General features: G+C 38.3%; 1 protein-coding gene and 1 long non-coding RNA gene across 8 annotated transcripts in view; one reads left to right on the forward strand and one right to left on the reverse strand.

Annotated features, from left to right (window-relative positions):
* The window catches only part of kcnq5a (potassium voltage-gated channel, KQT-like subfamily, member 5a), a 121,379-nt gene that overhangs the window by 37,996 nt on the left and 63,792 nt on the right, over positions 1–19,591 (reverse strand). The window lies entirely within an intron of this gene.
* Positions 5,562–13,084, forward strand: LOC122884702. The gene is made up of 3 exons (XR_006379948.1): positions 5,562–6,581; positions 7,687–7,781; positions 12,195–13,084. It is a non-coding gene; the product is annotated as an uncharacterized LOC122884702 (long non-coding RNA).

Here is a 19,591-nt window from a genome sequence, read left to right on the forward strand (position 1 = left end):
GTGTGAGTCTGTGCATGTGTGTGTGTGTGTGACTGTAAATCTACTCTTTTGCAAGGCCTCATGAAGATCATAAATTGATTATGTGTATTGTGAAAGCATGTAGCATGCACATGTAAATATGACCAAGTATGTTAATGATAAAAAGAAGGAACACTATAAAAGGGTGCACATGTTTTCCTCTATGTGTTTATATAAGCATCTGAGAATGGGAAAGAAAGAAAGTGTGCGTATGTGTGTGTGTGTGAGTGAGTGACGGATTGGGTACGTGAGAGGTCAGGGTTTTCCACACAATACGGTCTGGTATCATTATCTATTTCCTTCTTTCTTTCTGTGCCAACCATGCATACCCTTTCAATCAAGATGGAGGGAGGGAACGGAAACAGAGAGCGAAAGATTGAAAGAGAAAGAGTGAAACCAAGAGAGTCAGCGAGGCCAGTCGCTTTGGATAAGTGCCTCATAATGTCAAGGCAACAGAACAAAAGAAACAATGGATGATACGAAAGAAGATAGGAGGGTTGTGCAAAGAGAAGAAGAGCAGCAGAGACCTCCACAGTGGGAAAAAGAAAAAATGCTGAATCTCGTGAATCCAAATGACTGAACGCTATACAGGAGGAGTGGGATCAGCAGGTTCTCACAGCAGAGCGGAGGCTGCGATGGGAAGATAAAGATTGAGCTTGGCTATAAAGAACATTTCTCCTTCTAGGAAAGGACTAGTAGATCGGTACATCACAAATAAAACAAGAGAGAGAAAGAAGAAGAGCGCTGCTGATGAAGATGCTGAGAGAACAGACTGAGCACAGTCAGTTTACTTTCTTTTCAGTCTCTCTGGATCTCACTATGTCAAGCAACATTGTATTGATCATGTTTTTATTCTAATCGATGTTCTTACAGTACGGTACAGTATGGTTGCGCGCGTCTGTGTGTGTACTACTCATTCTATCACATCTTGATTTTCAAACTTATATGATGCAAGATAGAGGGTTGAATGAAAGTACACACTGGTAGATAAAGAGAAGACAACAAGAGAGGAGAAAAAGGCAAGATGAGAGAAAGGGGGAGGGAGGGAGGGAAGGGGTAAGAAAGAGGGATGGAGCCAGGCCGACTCCTTGCCAACAGTCTATTAGTTAATCCTTGTGTTTATCCAGTCGAGTGCAGTATCTTACCTGATGATGGCAGTGATAAAACATACGCTTTTATTTCTAAGCAACTACTTGACCAAACAGAGCCGGGCCAAGGACATAACGCTGTACAGGCCAGTTTTCTCTGCTCACTTCTCAAAGGTTTTTCTCCATCAAAAGTAAAGTTCTCGAATTCACCTCAGAAAGTTGAAGGAGCTGGGTCGGATGGAGGTAGAAGGAATTCAATGTCTCGCTTAAGGAAGCTTCAGAGAGGCGTATCTGTGCTAATGCAAGTGCTTGAACCAGTGCTGAAGGGTTACGGCTCTATTCATTATTCTGACCATAAAGCTACAATATGTAATATTATTAGTAGTAGTATGTTGTGTTACTTGAGTTCTTCTTTCTGAGTTGGACAATTTAAGGCTCACACATTCAATAGTAGCTCTGCAAATATATGAATGACAACTCCAACAGCAAAGCAACAGTGCATTCTCTAAAAAAAAATGTTTTTAAAGATCACTCTGTACTGTGGCTGCCATGTTCATTTTGATCAAATCAACCCAGCTCAGCTAATAATGACCCAACATCTTTAGAGACCAACTCAATCATCAAGGGAACTGAAGGTTACCTGTTTGCTGGGGAGCTGTTTTGACGTACTTTGTATGGTGTGTGTTACTATCTGAAATGATACTGTATTTCAAATCTATTCATTCATTCATTTTTCATTTAACATGAAAAAGTGAACCATTTGATGTATATTTAATATATGTCGGTATACAATGATGGCTTCTTGATTTCATACTGTAGATGTAGCTAGCAAGGAACACTGGGCAGTTATCATGCACTATGCAACAATCAAAAATATTTCATACCGGAAACTAGCTATTATTATTAGAAAATCCTTAAGGGGTTAAAGAGGTTTATGGTTTATGGAAAGGATGGAGGGAGGGTTATGGGAGGAAGGGGTGCAATATAGATGCTTTCTGTATGGATTTTACTTTGGTCAATATATGAGTTTAGAGATATAACTCATTTGTTTTCTGTGTGGCTCAAAGAACCTGTAACCCCATTCCAATAATTAAGTTTAAATCTTCATGAAAAATTTAGCACAAAAAAGAAAAAGTTAAATATTACAACCTAAGCAGTGGGTCTCAAACCCGCAACACCAAGAGCCGATGACATGTCTGAGCATGACTCCTCACCAGTAGAGTACCAGTTTAAGAAGCAGCTGTTTGTTTTCTTATCCCACATCTGAGCCATGTGATCGCAGCGAAGAGAGATGGCGAGAGAGAGAGATAGTAAAGTTTGGGAGAGGGGTGCAGAGAGAAAGAAAGAGCCGGACAGGAGCCAATTTTCCATGATGTGGGATGCACCGAGGATGGGTGACGGGTGCGAGAAGAGTCGGAAAGCTTTTGTGTGTGTGTGTGTGTGTGTGTGTGTGTGTGTGTGTGTGTGTGTGTGTGTTCTCACTAACTAGACACAGACTGACATACTGCTGAAGAAAGCCAACAGCTAACAGGGTTCATAAAAACATGGCTTACAGGCACGCACGCACACACACCATACATCAGATTCCTATCAGCACCCATCTGAGCAATAATACCACTCCAAGACTCCTGTTCAGTGCTGTTCAGCAGATGTCAGAGAGACAGAAGGAGAATGAGTGAGAGAGTGAGAGAGCGGGAGACGTAACAAAACTGTAATTTAAATTCAAAATGTATATTTTCATTATTTTATATGAATCTTGAACAAACCAAGCCAAAAACCAAACATCAGATACCGAAATCACCAAGAGACAACAGTCAGTGTACTGACAGAATGGGGAAGGGAGGGGAGCGGGTTCATCTTCTCTCTGTCTCTTTTTCCTTGAACTTCATATCAAACGCTTTTTATCGTTTGATTTCTGAGAAATCAGAGTACGCATAAACACAGTCTTATCCAAATCAAACCTCTGAGCCAAGGGAATTAGTAGCACAACTCTGCAGTTGCTGTGCAGTTAAAGACCTGAAGTTATCTATTTTACAATAAACTCTGTGCTGGCTGTGTAAATGTAGCAGATACACTCTCCTCCTCTTTCTTCTTGCTGTGGTCTAAACAGTGCCATTTTCCACTCAGCTTAGCCAGCAATATTGTGCGCGTTCTGACAGAAGGCATTACACCTTTTGTGTCTCAGGAAATCCACTGGGCTTAGTGGGCAGCCTTGATTAATGCCACTTAACTATGAGCTGGCAGCATGTGCACGAAGGCTCATTACTCAGACCTCGCAAGTACAATCCAAAGAGAGCTATGATTGAACGAGTACAATGCCCATGCAGATAACTGAGCTTAGCTAAGCCAAGACCAAAATATGCTCTGTCAGAAATCTATCCTTGCTTTTTGTCTGTATTTTGGGAAGCGGGGCATGTTTTGAAGCTAATTTGGAAAGCTTGTTTACTGGCTTGGCAGGGGTAAAATAAACCAATATTTTCTTCAAAAGTAGGGAGTGTTACTGTAATTTCTAGACCTGAAAAAAATGTGTTTAATATTTTAATTAGGGAGCACTTGCTAGTGTCCTCAGATTGGAGGAAAATAAAACATTTGTTTATTTGAATTAATTGTGTGTAACATTTTTGCCCTTGGGCATTTGAAAGCACCATTTTGCCTTTTGAGTCATCTGTGCAAGTGAAGTATTTTAAGTAGAACTCATTGCAGACTTGCATTTCAGTAGTATGCGATTTGTCAGATATGATATTGGGTGGACTCTAAAATGCACAGTGAATGCAAGCAGAAAAAATGGGGTTTTAGATCCTGAAGATTTGACATTTTAAAGATGTCACTTTTGGAAATATTTAATTGAAGAAGATGTCTCCTACAGTTTTGGAATTATTTTTTAAATCTATTGCTCATGATAATTCAAGGGATTTGATGAGTTACACTGCCAGGAACCTCCGGCCTTCACTCCTTACTGTTTTTTTTTTGAATGATGCTTGTTTAAATTGTGAAACTGAGGTTAAACAGCGGCTCTTCACACACACACACACACACACACACACACACACACACACACACACACACAAACCATTCAAGACATTGTGTCCCATTCAAAAAACCTCCTTAAATCAGTGGACAGTGAGGTGGTAGGTTGTAAGAGGCTAACTGATGTTAAGATGTGTGTAGTTCATATAACTAATACAAGGAGATGACTGGGTAATTGAACAGTTTGACATGACCAACTTTCCTTACATGAAGAGAAAGCAAAACAAACATAAACCTAGTGTAATATAAATTTTTTGATACATATCGATTCTGATTATTTGAAACAGTTTCAATACTCATTTTCCGCACTATCGATGCAACAGTACCAGCTGTGCTTTCTTGCTCTCTCTTCTCTTCGACAGCGAGTTGACACACACCGCTGCAGTGCCCACATAGCCCCGCCTCCTCTCACTCACTCACAGTGCTGTCTTCTTCTGTAATAAGCAATCGCTCACGATAGGCTGTGGTATACTGCGGGTTCTGTTATGGTGTTAGCTCATTAAAGATGGCAAGTGCAGAGGCTCCGCGACCAGAGTGCAGAGGCTACATGCTTTGTTTTGTTTTTTACTTGCACTTTATTGCCTTTTGAAAGTGTGACAATCTCAGAGGCTTTTGACCATGTGCACTACCTCAAGAATATTGTTTTCATTAATGTAAAAAAGTTTTAATTATTATTAATGTTTATTACAGTCATTCTGCTGTTCTCTGCTGCTAGCCACGAAAAAAAAAAGTCATACCTCCTTGTCATGTTATAGCCTTGTTATATTTATCTTTTAATAAAAGTCAACAATGTTATGCCCTAAATCTTTTGACAATTTCCCCCCATGGTGGTGGTGGAGGTATCAAATATCAATATTTTTCAAGGTATTGTATCAAAGTTAGAAATTCCAGCATCGTGACAACACTACATCAAACAAGTAAACAAAAAACACAAAACATGCCAAGAACTGTGTGTAAAAGAAGAGAGGCTCAAACATACTGTGGAGCTGTGAGTGAGGGAATTAGAGGGGTGAAGCTGTGCTGTTGAATTGCTTTGGTGGAGTCGAGTCAGCTCATTAGGCAACAGATGGCTGACTGGTTCCCTTAGCACTGAGACAGGGCAACTTAACTGGAGAGCGGCTGACTCAGCACGGCCTATGACAGTGCGAGTGTGTGATTCTATACTACGTATATGTGCTGCTTATGGCATTTTCCGTGTTGAGTGTTTGTGTGCATAAATATGCATATTTGCTGTTATTGTACACTCAGTCCAAGCAGCTGTCAAGTGCGTCAACGCATGCATCAGCCCACACAGTTCCATCTGTTCTGCTGCCTCCTGCCCTCTGACTGTTTAGGTTACAAGTTCTGAACATGCTATAGAAAAGAAGGTACATTTTTAAAGGTTAAAATTGTAATCTGCTACTTTGATTTTGTGTCTTTTGTCTGTGTCTTTTCCTGTCCTCTGGGTCCAGGCCAATGTGAAGGTTTGAGGGATGATGAGGTGTCTGTGTGAAAAGATCTTACTGATGATCCCAGTACTAAACCAACGTCAGCCGTCACACATACATATAAATAAAAAGCCTCTTTGAAGTTTGATCTATAAGAAGAAATCGACATGAACCAGAACTGGTTCACTGGCGATAGAGAATATTCTTGGCTTTTAAATGTCTCCATCTTTGGTGCTCAGCTCTCATTACTGTACTGTTTTTGAACTACACTTCACTTGTCGATCAATGTGACCTACCCTAAAGTTTGATGAATCATTCCCAATTACCTGCTGTTGCTGCTGCTGGCAGTGCAAAACACACCATGCGCTCCAGAAGATTTTAACCAGGGAAACTGCAAAAGTGGGTTTTTCATTTAATTTGGTTTTAATTATAAATTCTCTGGAGCACAATTTCTCGTGCCAAAATCAAAAATCCACTGAAATAACAGGTAGATGTCATGGCATTGCATGTTTTCTTAATAATTCTGTAACTTTCAAAATCTTTAATTTAACCTTTCTCTGTAGTTTTTGATTTCATGAAAGGTGTGTGTGTTTTAGTAACAAATCAAGCACACATGGTAATAGTGAATTTTAATAATATCAATACCAATTTTTTGGCATGAACATTTTTCATTCAAATGGAGAGTGATTATCACAAAATAAACTTTTCACAGGTGACTTTAAGTGATGAGTTATTGTGGAGGCAAAGGTATTGTTAAAAAGGCCATTATATTCATCAGAATAATATGCCTTCTGATATAAATCTCTCTCTCTGGTTGCCGAGATTGAATGATTGACACACAGCATCCAGCACAGCAGCCAATCAGCGTTCACGGATTGACGTGCAGGCGATCATCCCGCCCATAGCGCTTAGTGCAAAGTTGAAAGCGAGTCCAGCGGAGCGCTGACACAGATGCTGAACTTTTCTGTTTTATATCTTATATAGTTTTATTCATTGTTCGGGTGTTGTGCGTCTATCGAAAGTAAGTGCATTATATGTGATCTTTGTAGGATCGCTTGTGTGTTATGGTATTCTATTTGCTTTGCGTCAGTATGGCTAATGATAAGAGATTATTGTCTTTAGCACGATTTTACGCTGTATATTTGTTACCTTTATTCATACTTGCTTATACTGATGTTGTGTTTGTATATTTCGTTTGTATTTCGGTGCACTAATGCGCATGTGCGCAGAACATGTCCAGACCAAGCACCGCTATATAGAGCAGATTAAGCTGATTTATTGTTTAACTTAACATGCATGACATACCTAATTTGTTTTCTTGCAACTATTAATCCTTTTAATTTTGTATTTTGCTAAATATACATTGTGTATTTTTGTTTAACAGTCAAAGTATTTTCTGTTTTATAGAAAAACCACACACACATACTGAAAACACCCAACTAAAAAAAACTTTCAACTTTCTACTAATAACTGAGTTGTTGTGGTGACAAATAAACGGGTTACTCCCATATTTCAACCATCTGTGCCTGTCTCTTACCGGACACCCTGTGGCGGGTTTCAAACCTAACCAGCAATATACTTCAATGGGAATGTGCTACCAACAGCTAACTCATCTTTTCAGGTATGATGCTTTAAAACACCCTGAAGAAATGATGAGACTTAATAAAGAAGGAGAGGGTGATGAAGGAAGAAGAGAGAGCTAGAGATCCTAAGAAGGAATGAAAGACAGAAAAAAGAGAGACAAAGAGGAAGGAGGAGATTTTCCCCCATTTCCAGTCTGGTGGAAATAGGACGCAGTCAGCCTGCAGGCTAGAAAGAAATCAGCTATACCTCCTGTTACTGTCTCCCGTCTCATTCTCTCTTTTTCCTGAACAAACCAAAAGAAAAGACACCAAGAGAGCTGTATGTGTTTGAGAGAGCCACAGAAACAATATACACTTTACAATAACTTTTGTCCCCTTTGGGAGGAAAGCAAACACACAGTTTTACGTCATAGGCCCAGATCTCTGCGACTGCTTCTAAAAAAATCGTTTTTAATATCTTGACGTCACAATAACACGCATTTTCAGGTGTTATATATCACATTTCTTGGATTTAAGAAAAATCAACACTTTCCTTTCCTACAGTGGAGAAGTTCTGCATCCTCCATCGAGCCTGCCTCTGTCATAGATTCATACAGCAGTGTGCCAATACAATTCAGATAAAAAGCAGCAGCAGACCGGTAAGCACACACAAACAATTGAATGCATTACTTGTTTAAATGTTATAGGCTGAAATATACAGCATTTATGTGCTTACACCTCATGACACATGAATACAATTTATGAATACAGAGAAAACTAAAAGCTGTAGCACCGAGTAGAAAAAAAAATTAATCTAGTCAGAATGAAAATTAAAATATTGAATATAAGAACAAATGCTTTGTATTATTGCTTTCCGTTTTAAAAATGATCATTTAAATGAGCTTATATTTCATAAAGAGAAATCGCAGTTACAGTTTAGTGTAAATGTGCACATCAGTAAACACTGTATTTTCTTTGTGGATGCAGTCATGTAGTGCATTTCCCTGTTTTATTATGACCAATTTCTAAATCGTTTTATACAAGGAAATTGCATGTGTGGAAGAAAATCCATATAAAACAAAGTTAAAAATGTCCTGCTATTATTGCAAAGAATCAAAACAGTAAACACAAATTGGTAGACAAGATTTTGGCTGCAAATCTGAGTCCTTTTCATTTTGCTTTTGGAATACTTTCAGAGGGGAAGCATTTAAAACACTTCAATCTGCATAGGTAACGAATACTGTGCATGTGATCATGTTTTTCTAATGTATTATCTATTATTTACTATTTTGATAAAACATTTCTTTCTGGACTCAAACTGAAACCAACTACAATATGCTTTAGAAGATTTGTCTTATATGTAAAGGCATTAAGAGAACTTTAAACTAGGATGGATGTTGGATGGAAAAATAGTCAGAGAATAAAGGCCTTTCAGACTGGATAAAAAATGACCTTTAATAATATTAAAAGAGAACAACAATTTTACTAGCCATTCTGTGTCTGACTGGCAAAAATCAGTCCACACTAACAAAGTGAAGTGGAAGAACTGATGAGGAATAGAGGTGGAGAAAACACTGCCTTGCTGACCATTAGTGGCATGAGTGGCAGACAAAAGAGGAATGATGTGTAATTAGAGGAAAATATAGCACTCTGTTTCCTGCGCTGCACTCTCTTTGGGCTCCATATATCTATGTTGCTATTGGCTGGCCAGTGAAATACAGGCTGGCAGGTCGTGCTGACTGCATGACTCTGCTCTGGACAGGATCATTGCTGTTAGCACTAACTGGTAAAAAACAACTGTTTTTCACCACTTAGCTGGAATGGCACTGTGACAACGCAGGACATTAAAGAAAGCATGTGCAGAAAGCATGTGCAGATGCAGACACACAGTCACATGAAAAGACAATATTTCCTGGCAAATGTAACTCAAACTGATTAAAGCTTCATGTGGGCAATAATTTGAATGATTAAGGCATGAAAATGAAAAATAAAAAAGTCCTAATTATTCTTACTTCTTACAAGTTGGCTGCAATTATGCTGATTGTATAAGCGCTACGTAAAACTGCGTAGGTGCTGAAAACATAATGCTGTTGATTATTATTACTGAAATAGGATAGAATGAAATTAAAACAATACCATAAAATACAATTGAAAACAAAAGAATTAGAGGGAAATGTGTGCAGTTAGAGCAAACATTTTAACAACCAATAGAAATGCCGACATTCCAACAACGAGGAAAAGATGGAATTCTCAGAATGTGCAAATCAGCCAAACTGATGGCCTCCAGATAAGATGGATAATCAGTGATAGGGACAAATGGCTGTTTGCTAATGGAGGGAGATGGGAGAAACGTGTGCCCCGATGACACCCATTTAACCAGATGAAAAGCTCTGTCCAGGAACCCTCAGACTGCCGTTTGATGTCTGATTGGAGGGGAAATTGTGGGCAATCTATTGTGTGTAACTTACTTGTTTATGATTGAAGGCGTGTATCAATGAGATGTTTACAATCTGTCTGTGTTTTGTGTGTGCATATGTGTGATGCATGTGCTAGCCTGCATCTGTTTCTATCCTGTCTCCCTGTGTGGTACGGTTTGTGTGTATAAACACTTCTTCTTTGGTATTGATTTGATATACCTATAATTACTTAATATGATTAAGCTGTTTAACATGATCAGTCTGATTGAGTCTTTAAACATCACTTGGCTTTTCATATTCCTGAGGATACATGGCCAATCATAAACAACTTGCTGTCAAGCTGAACTATTTCTTGCAGCTATAATGGCATTTGACAACATTAATGTTCTATTAAAAACATCAATGTTGCAGTAAATGCCAGGTTTTGGTGCCAGTTCCTTAAAAACTGAGGGCTTTTTGATTGTTTGGAGCTGCCTTCAGAGATGAGATGGAGAGCTCTATTTCAACACCACAGTGGCCTTTGATGGACCAGAATGCAACGCGCCCACAATACTGGGGTGTTTGTTCTGACTCTTTTTTTTCCGATACTGGGAAATCTCACTGTTGCTCTCTCCTTCAACACATACAACTTCAAGTTCACACTCACACGAACTTACTAACTAGAAGTGGAAGGGACAGGCACATGCACTAAAGAAGAGGAAAATAATAATCACTATAATTTATTTCATAAAACAGCTTGTAGAATCAGAATTACCAAATGACAGAAGATGTGCTTAAACTCTGACGCCTTTTAAAGCAGGATTAAAAGTCTATATTCTCTACTGCCGTTTTGTTTTTTTACACCAGGCTCTCTAAATTTTAGTGAATGCATACATATACTTTCTTTTAAATTCCCTTTTAAATTCACTCTAAATTATTTTAAGTGAAGAACTTTGGCATTGTCTCTCTTATATGAATTTGTCTGATTCTTTCGTTTATAATTCATTTTAAAGTGTACGTAAAGCAGTTTGAAACTCAGTGTATACATTGTGCTATATATGTAGTGTATTTATACAGAAGGGGGACACTTTACAGTCACCACATCTCAACCCAGTTAGTTGATTTTTGAACTGATTATTAGGGGCATTCACTAAACTCTGAAATAATGTAGAATTATTATGTTATATTGTCAAATGAATACTCAATTTTATTTGAAAAAATAACAAGTGAGAACAGCTGTTCCAAGCTCTGTTAATTTCTGACCCGGCCACTGTCATGCTGCTGCCACACTTTCTCTTTGTCCCCGTCTTCTGTAGAGAATATCGATAAATTGTTGAGAATTATTCAATTTTGACGGAGGATTTCTATTTTAATTGCCGCAGCTTTTCTAGCCTTTACGGCACTGGTTTAGCAGGAAACTCACAGACCAATTGCATGCGTTGTAAATCATCTCACATGATGCTACACAGCCAATCAAATCTGTGCATTCCGAAGAGCATTGTGACCAATGTTGCCAACTTGACGGCTTTGTTTAACTAGACTAACACTAGATTTAACGACTTTTCAGACCCTCTTAGCAACGTTATTTCTAAAAAGCGGGTAAAGGCAAGAAATATATTCAAATATGTTATACTGTAATTCATTCCCATGCATGCTGCGGCTCTTCTGCCTCTCTTTCTCTCTGGATTAAGATGTTACTACATGTTGTAAATTTGTAAATTGTTCGTTTGATCTTGTAAATATTTAAATTGTTCATTTGATCTTCTCCCTCCTCCCACTCTTTGTAGATTTTTTTAATTTAGTGTTTTTTCCTTTTTTATTTCAAATACACAATGTCCCTGTAGTGAGTTTGTGATAATTTGGCCAAATATTTCTCTATCTACGTTTTATATGTCTTAAGGCGATCTCTCCCTCGCTGAACTAAGCTGTATGCAAATGAATGCGTGATGACGTCATCAACATACAAATGAGCGTATGCCATCTGGTGACTTTTAGCAACTTTTGGAGCTAGTGCTAGCTACTTTCATTGGAAAAAAGTTGGCAACAGTGATTGTGACTTGTGAGTCAGTGAGTTAGAGACACACACACACAGACGCTCACACAGGGACAAAGTCGGAGAAATAATTTCAGATGGCGTGCTGTAAAAGAGAAAAGCAGACAGCGAAAACAGATCCAGAATGGACAGAGTCTTACATGTTCAATCTTCCCACAGGCAGTTCAAAACCAGTATGTCTCATATGTTCCGAAATCGTGGTGATTATTAAAAGCGGCAATGTGAAGCGCCACAATGAGAAAAAGCACATCTTTGCTAACAAGAGGGATGGCATCAACCTTCAAATCGCCTACTGTATATACATAAAAACTTGCCTTGCTGTATAATGCACTGAACATTATAAATCAATCATATCTTTAAGTGCAAGTTTGTATAAAAATACTTTTCCCTCTTAGTAACGTGCTCATAGGTACATTTAACAGGTGTGTCTGTACATCAGACAGCTGGAAGACCTCACTAAAATTTTGGATAAGGACAAAAAACTGTACAGGCTCAGGTGTTTCCTGCCAGGAAGCCTGGGATTAGTTTTTCATGTTGAAATTTTGGAAAACTGTGGGGCATATGACAGCATGATAATATTCCTGTCTGCTGTTACCTCACGTCACCCTTTTTTTTTTTTTTAGATCACTGGGATGTTGCCGGGGCACTATGGCTCCGACCTTTGGTTCCTCACTACTGGTTGCTTGTGATGTTCATGCTCAAGGAACTGAAACTTGAATGTTGAGTGTAAATGTAGATGAACATAGCGTAACAGACGCAGTAAGGCCTTGATTAAACCCTTTTTGGGAGCTGCTGAGTGTGCTGCTTTGCTTTGGCTGGTGTCTTGCCCCCAATCTCTTGCCACACACGCACACACACACACACACACCTCCAATCCCATCCCACAGGGCTCTGTCGCAGCCCAAACATTATTTCAGCTGATTACGTGCCAATTCCCATCAAGAGCAGCCTGCAAGCTCTTCCACGCCCTGATTAACACTAACCACCATGCACTGCAATGTCTTCAGTATGTGTCTTTTTCCATCAATTCCTTGTCTTGCTTTCTTTTGTCTGTATTTTACTGTTTCTTTTTATCCACCTTTTAACTTCTAGCTTGTATTGCACTCTCTCCAGGCTTCTTATGTCCCTCTTTTCCAGTCATTCTTCTTTTCTTTATTCCTTTCTTAATTTTTTCAATTCAATTCAAGTTTATTTGTATAGCACTATATCATACAAAAGCAGGTCAGAGTGCTACACATAAAAACAGCATAAACTAGCAAAAAGCAAATAAACAGAAACATCCATGCATACATACACAGAAAAATACATATACAAATACAAACAAGCATACTGTACAAGTACGGTGTGTTCATTTAAGAAAAAGCTCAAGTGAAAAGGAAGGTCTTTAGTTTGGTTTTAAAAGAACACAGTCGGAGCAAGTCTAAGATCAGCAGGCAAAAATAAATACTGAATGCCATCTCACCGGACTTTCCACTTTGCGACAGAGAGATTTGCTGGGGTTTTAATTTGACAGCATGTCTGAGATGTACTGTGGAGCTTGACCAGCAAGTGCTTTAAACCAAAAGGAGGGTTTTGAACTAAATTCTAAAAGCATCAGGTAACCAATTAACGTTACAGAGGACAGGAGTGACAAGGGTTGGGGATCGAGACCCGATTCTATAAGGACCCAGTTCAAAATTTCAGGAAACCCGGAAATCAATGAGGTCAGAGCTTATCAATACTGATAGTCACAAACTCACAGTTAAGCAATAGAAGACAGTTCTGTAAATAATTTATTGTCGTCTCGTCTTTCCACCAAATTAATAGAAAAGTATCAATAAAGGTATCGGTAAAGAGTTGGATCTTTTAGCAGACTCAAAAATGGTATCAATAGCAATAAAAATGAACGATCCTCATCCCTAGGAGTGACATGGTCTGAGTTCTGGATTGGATGAAGTTGTAGTCTATGAATTGTTTTGATTGGAAGACCCATAAACAGAGATTTGCAACAATTTTCCTTCTTTTCTTTGTAATGGTTTCCACGTCAACAGTTTGCTCTGGATTGAAACCACCAACACTTTGAAGAAACTTTAAAGAAAACAGACACAACCTTGTCCAGAAAAGGCTGACAGAGTTCAGCATGATTTCCTTGTACAATTTTAAATCAATCAAACAACAAGACCAGTGGAAAACAAGAAGGAGAGGGGCCATTGATAGTTGGATGAATGGTGAATGCCATCAGTTTAGTCAGTTGAGCCACCATGAAAGAGCTGTCCGCTATCCAAGTCTTTAAGAAAATGGGAATGTTTTGAATCAATCAGATACAGTAACTATCAGACAGACCCAAGTCCTGCAGCTAATGTGATTTAGCATCTGTGGTTTGACAACTCCTTTTTTACAAACTGTCTTACAGAGTCATGAGTAAATGTTTTTTAAATCATCCATAGTCTCAGCTTCCTATCCCTCACCTGTAGCTGAAACAGCCATGTAGCCTTGTTGATCAGCCTGAACACATGTATCACAGTACTTCTTGCCTGATCACCCCGAGATGACTGAAAGGGAACAAAACTTGCTCTCACTGGTGGAACAGGAGCACAGCAACAGAGCAGAGCAAACGACATATGGACTGATACTACTGATATTACTGATAACCAAATACAGCATGAGCTGGGGAACACGTCACAGTGAACATGTTACAGTGAACTGACTAATACTGCAACAGTCAATCGACAGATTTGTCGATTGACAGAAAATTAATCAGTTTATTCATTAATCAAGTAAAAATAGACCTCCCTTGGTCTTAGTTCCTTGTGATGGAATTTTTGTCATTACATTTTTAATTTTGTAGACTTAAAGAAATAAAGTCTGTAAATAACAATTAAACGAAAATAATTAAGTTAGTTTCAACTGTAATTCTGACTCAAAGTCAAAACATCGAAGCTGTGAGCTTACACAGTATATGTGATGGACTATGAGGTGACTTTTTTATTTTTCTGAGACTTTTTTACTATTATTAAAACAACAAACAAACAAAACATGTACTGTATATGTATGTGCAGCATTATAACCTCACTAGACACTGTTGCTGGTGGTCTGCACAAACACACGCAAGCACACAGAAGCCTTGTGGTCACATGCCTTTACACTTGCGTCTATGACTTAAGCTGTGCCCAGCTGTTGCACATTGACAAGACTACAGCCAGCAGTGTGTGTGTGTCCAGGACTGCTAGCTATTTCCTGAGCTGTCTGTTGTGATAGCAAGTGCAGCTGCTTTTCGCTGCGCTTCCATATAATAGAAAAGACTGACACTTAAATACTCGATTAACTCTGGTTTGTTTCCCTTCCCTCATTATCTAATTGATATTACAAGTGATATAATATTGCAGTGGACTATATAATGAAGGGCAACACGACACAAATTAATTTAACCATCTATCTATTGACTAAAACTGGAGTTATGAAAGCTTTTTAGAATGATACTGAAGAGTTTTTCCAATTGATTTTCCATCTTCCAGGCATCCACTGAGTTCCATTAAAGTCAAATCTACTTGCATACGGTATCCCTCCAGTATGATACACTCTGTAAAGGTTTTGAAAAAATGTGAACTAAGTACAAGATGCTAGAAGCCTATTTAGGTTGAGACTAATATCTACAGAATACTGAATTTTTCTAAACTTGATTTGGGGATTTCACCAGGTGTCACTTTTGTGGGAAGACATATATTTGTGTTTTGGAACAAATTGTAAGGAAGTTTGCTTAGTTTTTCTTAGTGTTAGAGTAGATTATTTACATATAGAAAAAAACAAACACAACAGCTAGAAAATTGCTGATCTGAAAGATTATATTTGAACATAACTGAGAAGATCAGACATTAACTCTACATGACTACGCTTCTAAAGCTATGGCAGTGAAACAAACAGGTCGTACATTAACTAATCTTATATTATCCTATCTTATACTATTTTAGCACTATGTTCAGTAATTTGAAAGCTAATCTTCCATAACACAAGCTCCATGCCAGAGTCTCTGACTGAGGGAAAAACAAAACCATCACTGAGTGAGGCACTTTTGGCTAAAATAACTTTATTAATAGCTGGACTTGGACAATGACAGTGTTCTTTGAGATTGCCAAAAGAAGCAAGAGACAGAGAAGAAAAGAGATTGCATTTGTGTGTGTGTGTGTGTGTGTGTGTTGAACTGAGAGTAAAAATGAGTTAAAGTCACAGAGAAGAGAGAGTGAGAAGAAGAAAAGAGAAAAGAGCGAGTGCAGTACATTGTGTAGGTGTGTGTGTGTGTGTGTGTGTGTGTGTGTGTGTGTGTGTGTCCATGCGACATGCGCATTTATGCACGTGTGGAGATTTACTCTGTGTGTGTTTGTGTATGCGAGTGAGAGTAAGGGATGGTTCAATCTTGTGTTGGAGAGTGAAAAGAGATTTTCCATCCATTAGGGTGGCCACACTCCCAGACACACACACACTCTCTTGAAGGCGTCAAGAAAGTCACCCTGAGCTCCAACAACTTATAACTAAACTTAGTAAATACACTAATTATATAGTCTTTTGCATGATGTATCACATTTTGGATGGCTGTTTTCTGTGTATATGCATGCATGTGTGAAATGACCAATAACACAAAAGCAGTGAAAGGTACTCACCTACTCATCGTGCAGCAGGGAACCCACATTCAGAACAAACAGAAAAAGAGAGAAAAAAGAAAAACACGAGAAGAAGGAATTAGTACAGCGGTCAAATGTATGTTTCTCCTGAATCCTTGTACTACATTTACTCTAAAGAGGCACACATTCACACAGGTCCAGTGCCTTGATCAAGGGCAACTTAAAAATGAAGTTTTGAAGCTAATTTACTTTTCCGGACAGATGTTAGAAGTCAGTTCTAGGGTTTGAATTGCTGGTCATATGCTCCTCTGTGCAACCGCTACCTCCATATTTTCGACAATATATTTTAAATACGTTACCATATTACTATAAAAATCAAATGACTTAACTCAAAAAACAAACTATCTGGAGCTGGTTTACTCCTCAAACTGCAGGTCCGCCTTACACCAGTGATTACAACAATAAGCAAACCATTCACAGACTGAAAATATGTAACTCTGTTGCTTAACCGTCACACGCTGATGGTCCATCATGAGCTCAGTTAATGAATTTCAGCACTGCAGAGTTTTTATTTATACTGACTGATGCAAATTAGTGTTTTGTTGATAGTTTTCAGATTAAATTCAGTTTTTTTATCCTGTGATTACAAAATATTCAGTAAAATGGGAAAATTAATTATGCTCTGACCATGACTGCTCTCATTTTACAAACTGCATCCATTACTGGCTGCTTGTTAGGTTCACCATTCACTACCTGAAGCTCATGATGCCCTGATGCACTTTTTGTAATGTTTTTTGCATAAAAACATCAACTAAATAACTCAAAATAAATGTACAAATGTAAGCTTATAAAATAGTTTCATACTCTAAAGCTGTTTAGAATAGAAAATGGCACCTAAATGGCAGACCTTAACAAGCATTAATCAAGTCTTCGTATTACACTATTACACTACCAGTTTTCCGCTGTAGTTTCACCAGCAGCTACAGTTATAATGATCTGTATTGCTTATACAATATTTCTTCATTATAAGAGTTTGCTCATCATAGGAGCACAAATAGCTCTTTATACTCTGCTTGTGGAATTATCAGTTTATATGACTTTTACTTTTGCTTACGGTGTTCCCAGTCTATTGATACTTCCTGTGATCAAATAGTAAATTCAAACTCTATGTCTTTCATGTGAAGGTGCTCATAACTAGATTAGAAAACCCAAGGTTAACAGAGATAAAGTTAAACTACTGCTTATTTTATTGTTAGTCATTATAAGTCTTTCTGCAAAAGAATGCCAGCAAAATTCCTAAAATGTGAAGTGAATGTAATCACCATCTCCCTGGAGGCAACTAATCTACAGAGTAAATGTTTAATCATGGCCGTATGATGTGACTGTGAGCAGCCTGCAGCCTTGTTGCGGAAAAGAGCACTACGTAATGGAATATTAGTGGGTCTCGTGTCTGGCTTACTACTGTAGCTGTGTTTCATCTCTTGTTGGAACGCACGCACAAATACACACACACAAACACACAGTAGTGGTGTCTGCGAGCTGCCTGAGGTCTGGACAGCATCACAGGCTGTGGTCAACACTGCGGTGTCTGGGTTACACAATTTACACTTGTCTTCAAAGACACACAAACACACATACACACCGATACAAAGAGGAGACAGCAGCCGTGTAACAGAGTACAAGTGTGTTTTACAGTCTCGCAGTGGCAAGTAAAGAGTCATATATAGCCCAAAATCACAAATCAAAAAATTGGCTCAGAGGGCTTTACAATCTGTAAAATCTTTAACCCTCGATTTGGATAAGGAAAAACTCCTGAATTGGCAGGGAAAAAAGGAAGAGCAGTAAACAGACATGACAATAATCAACAACACAGAGATGCAAAGGACAGACATTTAAAGTGTTATTGTCGGATAAGTTGGACAGTTATTGAATGAAACCATATGTGAAGAACTGAAGGGAAATGTCTCTTTGGTGGAATTTTTTAACAACTCATAGACATCTGAAACATGACAAGGGGCCCCAATTAGACACTGCTTTTTTGTAAGAGGTCACAAGCGAAACATGTTGGGAAACACTGGTTCAATCTTCAACAATGTGTTCTATTTTATAAACGTATCATGTTTTTTTAATGTAAAATCTTAAACTACAAAATGACTATAGCTATTAGATAAATGTAGTGAAGTATCAGATGTAGCATAAAATGAAGTAAAGTACAAGTACCTCAAAATTGTAAGAACAGTACTTGAGTAAATGTACTTAGTTACTTTCCACCACTGACAATATGTTTTAGAAGCCAGCACTGTAACATCTGATAGCTGTACTCTCTTTGGTTTGCAACAGCACACTGCTGATTGAAAATATGTCAAATTTAGCTTTTTGACCTTGCCTTTAAACATGATTTGTGAACACTCAGAGTCAGTCATACACACACACATGATCTCAAAAAAACATGTGTGCACAGCAAGAACATGTACACAAATATTTTTAGACAACCATGACCCTGTGATGAAGCTCAAGTAATTGTAAAGTGGAGGTCTGCAACCTGAACTGAGCCAGACAGGACTTGATCCTGTTGCAAACGTTGGGTCGTTTGGATCATTTTTCAATATAGGCATTGGGCTTTGGTTGGATTTGGCACATTTCTTGCTTGAAGAAATCTTAGGGCTGTGCAATTTGTCATTAAATTCTAAGTGTTAAATGTTTTACTTTTGATAGTGCAGTATGCATCTTTATACACAGTTGGTGCTGCAGGCTGTTCTATTACTTTTTCTTTCGCATTTCTTGAAAATCCTTCACCCCCATGCCATGTTAATGTGTGTGTATGAGACACAAGATGGCATCTGAGATAAAAAGGCTTCACTCTGCACAGTCATACTCAAATTTCTCAGCACCTATACCATAACATATCAAGCCCATTTGTTCTACATCAGACAAATGTGTCTAATGAAATTGATGCTTTGGTTTTCTGTTACAGCAGGGACCTTGTAAGGTGATATACAGTACATGTTTTCAGTCCTCACGGGTTATGTTTTTGGACAAAACTATCCTTAATTGACCTCTTTAGAAGACCACTTCTTTTTAGCATCTGCAGTATCTATATCCAGTAAATGTTGCGGATGTTTCCGTGACAATTACCACTGCTTGTGCCGATTTCATTTTGACCATGCTGAGGTGAGAGAAGCAACTGAACTCAGTCGACTGAGGTTGTTTGGGTCTGAGAAGACAGAGAGATGATGGAATTGAGATCTATAGATAATGAAGGTTAATAAACATAGGATGACAAACAACAGAACTAGTCAGAACCAGTTTCTGGTGGCTGTGGTGTGAATCCAGGTCAGCTGTCAATTTCTCAGTAATCACTGTAATCCATTATATGTGCGAAGAGAAGATGACAGAGTGATAGATAGCAAGCGAGACTGTGTATG

The sequence above is a fragment of the Siniperca chuatsi genome, linkage group LG11, assembly GCF_020085105.1.
Source record: "Siniperca chuatsi isolate FFG_IHB_CAS linkage group LG11, ASM2008510v1, whole genome shotgun sequence".
Lineage (NCBI taxonomy): Eukaryota > Metazoa > Chordata > Actinopteri > Centrarchiformes > Sinipercidae > Siniperca > Siniperca chuatsi.